The following is a 5624-nucleotide window of genomic DNA, read 5'->3' on the forward strand; positions in this document are numbered from 1 at the left end:
ATTATGGGATTATACGAAATCATGTGTGTGAAACTTCTGAAAATTGTAAAGCACTATATAATTTAAAGAACCTTTAATTAAATTAAAAAAAAAAAAAACTAGGCAGGGATAAATTTGGCGAGGGGAGTTAGCCTGTTAGCATGGTGGTAGCTATTAGCCTGTCAAGTGATTTGATTCCAACTTCTGGAGGTATTTTCTCATCAGTCACTGATTGCTAAGCACAGGTATTCTGCCCTCAAGTCTCTGAAAACCGCACACCTAGCTGTGAAAACAACAGGCTTGGGTCCAAGCTCCTTGGGGGAGCCGGCAGCACCCTTGTCTCCCAGTCCCAGAGTCCACGGACAAGGCTGTTGTTACCCAGCAGCTGCCTTTTCCACCAGCACAGACAGGAGGTTGCAGTTACGGACTCCCTGTCAGGACATTGCCATGGTAACCTCTGGCAGCTGTGTCTCCAGCTCAGAGCTGAGAGATATGCAAGCAAGAAAATGAAGTCCTGGAAAAAAACCAATCGACTTCAGCAATCTAAAGAGCAGTCATCGAGCCCAGGAAGCCGTGGAAGGAGTGGAATGGAATAATACAAGACCAATAATAATTATGCTAACAGAAGTATCAAAATTATCTGTTGTGTTCATACAGCACTCCGCATCCATGATCTTAATTTATGTCCACCATCTTCAGCATTTCCTCTAGTCATTTATTCATTCAGCACTGACCCTGTGTCAGGAACTGTTCTAGGCCCTGGAGTGTCAGTGATGAGGCGGAGTCTGCCCTCAAGGACCTTAGAGTTTAGTGTAGGGTTGTGGGGAGCCACAGAAATAAAGAAGCCAAATCATTACAAATTGTGACAAGTCCATGAAGGAAAAACACAGGTGCAGAGTGAGAAATGAATGTGTCCCTGGGGTAAATCTACCTAGATTGTAGGATAAGTGTGGGTTGCTCAAACGTAGTGATGTTTCAGCTAAAGGGCTGAAAGGTTAGAATGAGTCACTGAGGAAAGAATAGGGAAGAGGGCGCCTTAGGCAGTATGACCAGCATGTGCAAAAGCCCCGAGGCAAGACTGGTGTGTTCCAGGAGGAGTGGAGACTGGTCTGACTGGTGGACAAGGAGTGAGCAGGAAGTGGTAGTAGGTGAAGCCAGGGGAAAGTGACTTCAAAGCACAAAGCACATTTTGTTCTCGGTAAGTGTGTCTGTCAACACCACAGCCTGAATGTTTGTGTCTGCGTCCCCAAATGTGTGTTGTTGCTCAGTTGCTCAGTCGTGTCTGAATCTTTGCAACCCCATGGACTGCAGCACTCCAGGTTCCTCTGTCCTCCACTGTCTCCCCGAGTTTGCTCACACTCATGTCCATTGAGTCTGTGATGCCATCCAACCATCTCACCCTCTGTCCCTCCTTTCTCCTCCTGTCCTCAATCTTTGCCAATGTCAGGGTCTTTTCCAATGAGTCAGCTTGTTAGGGGAAGCACACTGACTGAAACCACCCACCCTGGCCAGGCACCATAGTAACAATTTGCATGAGTTGTTTTATGACAGGACATCCTGATAAGAAGTATGGAACTAATAAGCTACCGCCAACCGGAAGAGTTCGGGAAAGGTTGAAAAGAGACACCGCGTGTCCGTCCACTAACCAGAATCCCTCTCGCTAGTATCCATCTGGGCTGAGAGATGCATGCGACACCAGGAAAGACTCTGAATTAGAGTGATTGGCCACCGGAAACTAATCCCATCACCATAAAACCCGAGACTGCGAGCCACGCGGCAGAGCAGTTCTCCTGGGTTCCCTTACCACCCAGGAGAGTGGTGCCCTTTCCCAATAAAATCTCTTGCTTTGTCAGCAGATGTGTCTCCTGGGACAATTCATTTCCGAGTGTTTGACAAGATCCCAGTTTCGGGCCCTGGAAGGGGTCTCCCTTCCTACAACAAGCTCTTTGCATCAGGTGGCCAAAGTGTTGGATCTGTGTGTGGAATCCCTAATCCCCAAGTGATAATGTTGGGAGGTGGGGACTTTGGAAGATAATTAGGTTGACACAAGGTCATGAGGGTGGATACCCCGAGATGGGATTAGTGCTCTGATAGGAAGAGAAAGTGACTGGAGCTTTCTGAGGACACAGTGATTGTTCACAAGGCAGGAAGAGCGCTCTCACCAGAACCTGCCCGTGTTGGCTCCCTGAACTTGGACTTCCCAGGCTCAGAATTTTCTGTTGGTGAAGCCACTTGCTCTGTGGGGTTTTGCTACAGCAGGAGCTGGCTTAGCAGTGTTAGGGAAGCAGAAACGATTCTAGGTACTTCCTGTGTGTGCTCAGCCCCTTCAGTCGTGTCCCACTCTTTGCAGCCCCATGGACTGTAGCCCACCAGGTGCTCTGTCTATGGGATTCTCCAGGCAAGAATACAGAGGGAGTTTAACACAGGGAATTGACTACCACATGTCAGAAGGGTTAGAAGAATGAAAAACAAAGGGGATGGCGGTGGGGGGCGGGGGTGGAGGAGAAAAAGAAAGAAAACAGGAAATGATTGTTACCGAGTCTAGTGAGATGCTTGTGTACCTGTACTGGGTCCCATGAGCCCACATGGATAACGAACCACGCTCCCATCCTCATCCCGCAAATGAGCAAATCAGGGCAGAGCTTTTCAGTGAAATTAAGGACACCATTTTAGAAAATTATTTTTATTTGGCTTCACTGGGTCTCAGTTGGTGCATGTGAGATCTAGTTCCCTGACCAGGAATTGAACCTGGGACCCCTGCATTGGGAGCTCAAAGTCTTGGCCAATAGGCCATCAGGGAAGTCCCAAGGACACTATTTTTAAATTCTTTTTTTTTTAATATATAAAAGTTTTAAATTTTTAATTAATTTATTTGTTTCATTTTTGGCTGTGCTGTGTCTGTTGCTCCGTAGGCTTTTTTCAAGCTGCGGCGAGCGGAGGCCACTCTCTAGTTGCAGGGAGCAGGCTTCTCATTGTGGTGGCTTCTCTTGCTGCAGAGCATGGACTCTAGTGCACTCAGGCTTCAGAAACTGCAGCACATGGGCTCAGTAGTTGCAACTCTCAGGCTCTAGAGCACAGTCTCGGTAGTTGTGGCACACATGCTTCATTGCTCCAAGGCATGTGGGAACTTCCTGGATCAGGGATCGAACCTGTGTCTCCTGCATTGGGAGGTGGATTCTTTACCACTGAGCTACCAGGGAAACCCAAGAACACCATTTTTTTTTTTTATCATTTATAGAAAAAGAAAACTTAAAAAATAAGTAAAAAACTGGGCACCTGAAACCATCACAATCTTGTAAATCAACAATACTTCAATTTTAAAAAACTAAACAATTGGTATAACGAATAAGTGCTAAAATAAATCAATAAAGAGTGCCTACAAACCATGAAGAAAACAGGTAACAAACAATAGGAAATTAGGTAAGGGGTACTCTTGCCTGGAAAATCCCATGGATGGAGGAGCCTGGTGGGCTGCGGTCCATGGGGTCGCTGAGGGTTGGACACGACTGAGCGACTTCACTTTCACTTTTCACTTTCATGCATTGGAGAAGGAAAGGGCAGCCCACTCCAGTGTTCTTGCCTGGAGAATCCCAGGGATGGGGCAGCCTGGTGGGCTGCCGTCTATGGGGTCACACAGAGTCGGACACAACTGAAGTGACTTAGCAGCAGCATTAACAACCAGTTCCAGAAAAAAAGAAATGTAAATGTATCCTAAAATAAGAGAAATAGAAAGCAAACTTCAGAGGACACCATTTCTCACTCATCAGGTTGGTAAACATCCAAGAGTTTGAGAGTGCCAGGATACAGAGAGAGGGACCAAGTTTCTGAGCTGCTGTGTTTCTGAGAGTGGGACTTGGTCCTGCATCTAAGGGGGTCAGGTGACCACCCCCACCACACTTGGGGTGTGACCTGCCACTGTCACTTCGTGTTTATCTATCCTCCAGCTGAACTCTCACTTGGGGAGGTAACGTGTGCAAGGGTGCTCACCATAGCACCATTTGTTATCAAATGTCTGGAAACGAATTCACTGCCTTTGGTAGGGGGCCGGTTAAATAAGCTAGAAAATAAGATGAGGCAGAAAAAATTCTACATGTACTAAAAAGGAAATTTCTCTAAAAATATCTGTAAGGGAGAAATATGATAGTTCAGCAATGTTATTGTTCTGGTCCCACTACAAGCCAATTCCAAGATGGAGTTAGACATGCAAAAGACTTATCGGGGGAGGGATCGGGGAAGGTGGGGGTGGGGCAGCCATCAGACTGGGTGCAGGTCTCACCCTGTGTAAGGGGAGCAGGAAGGAAGGAGGGTAAGAAGTCAGGAAGTATCTTTTTTTTTTTAATAGTATGAGTCTTTTCTTTTAATTTAATTTATTTGTGGCTGTGCTGGATCTTTGTTGCTGCACAGCCTTTTCTCTAGTTGTGACGAATGGGGGCTACTCTCTAGACGTGGTGCACAGGCTTCTCACTGCAGCGGCTTCTTTTGTTGCGAAGCACAGGTTCCGGGGCAGGTGGGCTTCAGCAGTTGCGGCTCCCGGGCTCTAGAGCACAGGCTAGATAGTCGTGGCTCATGGGCTTAGTTGCTCCACGGCATGTGCAGTTCTCCTGGATCAGAGACTGAATCCCTGTCTCCTGTACTGGCAGGTGGATTCTTTACCATGGGAGCCACCAGGGAAGCCCAGAAAGCATCTCGAAGGCATCGCAGGGCAAGAAAGTCTCCACCAGGCTGATGAGGGGGGTCCCCAAGCTGAAGTGGCCTGTCAAGGTGGGTTTCCTGTCTCGTGGAAGGAGCAAGCCTGCCGTGGTGCCCCTGTTGGAGGTCACCAGCTGGAAATACCTTCAGCAAACCCGGCCTCGGTGAAGCAGGTGGTAGATCCAGAGGGCAGCAGCCGAGCCGTCGGCCAACTATGCTCCCTGCACCAGCTGCTCCTCTTGGAACCATCCTCAACATCCTCACAGGGCAGCTTCCTCTTACCTCCTCAGGGAGGCTTCGCCCTCTGAAGCTGAATCCACGCACATCCTGTTTCCTAGCTCCTCCACTCCTGGGCAGAAACGTGCTCCTATGTTTGTGAAAAGACATGCACGAGATTGCTTGCAGCACGCTCTTCATAATTTCCCTTCAAGTCTCTGCCAGGCCCAGGGTAAGATCAACCGGAGTTGGCCTTCCCTGGGGGATCCAGTGGTTAGGAATCCGCCTCGCAATGCAGGGACACAGGTTTGATCCCTGGTCCAGGAAGTTTCACATTTCTGTAGAGCAAGCAAGTGCATGCACCACAACTTCTGAGCCCAGGAGCTGCAGCTACTGAGGCCCGCTCACCCCAGAGCCCGTGCTCCCCAAAAAGAGAAGGCGCTGCAGTGAGAAGCCCGGGCACCGCGCCTAGAGAGCAGCCCCCGCTCACCGAAACTGGAGAAAGCCTGTGTGCTGCGACAAAGACCCACCACAGCTAAAAATGTAAAATAAAATAAATAAACCTTTTTGCAAAAAAAAAAAACCAAAAAAAAACAGGGTCAACTGGAGTTCATGGAGCACATGGTCTCAGAACCTCCAGACCTGAGTTTCCAGGGAAAATGAGCGGGGGCCCAACAAGCTCTGTTCTCCTTGCGGAAGGTCTACCCTCCACACAGCTACCCTCCACACAGACTTCCAGA

This window comes from Bison bison, unplaced genomic scaffold (genome assembly GCF_000754665.1).
Source record: "Bison bison bison isolate TAMUID 2011002044 unplaced genomic scaffold, Bison_UMD1.0 scf7180017864307, whole genome shotgun sequence".
NCBI lineage: Eukaryota > Metazoa > Chordata > Mammalia > Artiodactyla > Bovidae > Bison > Bison bison.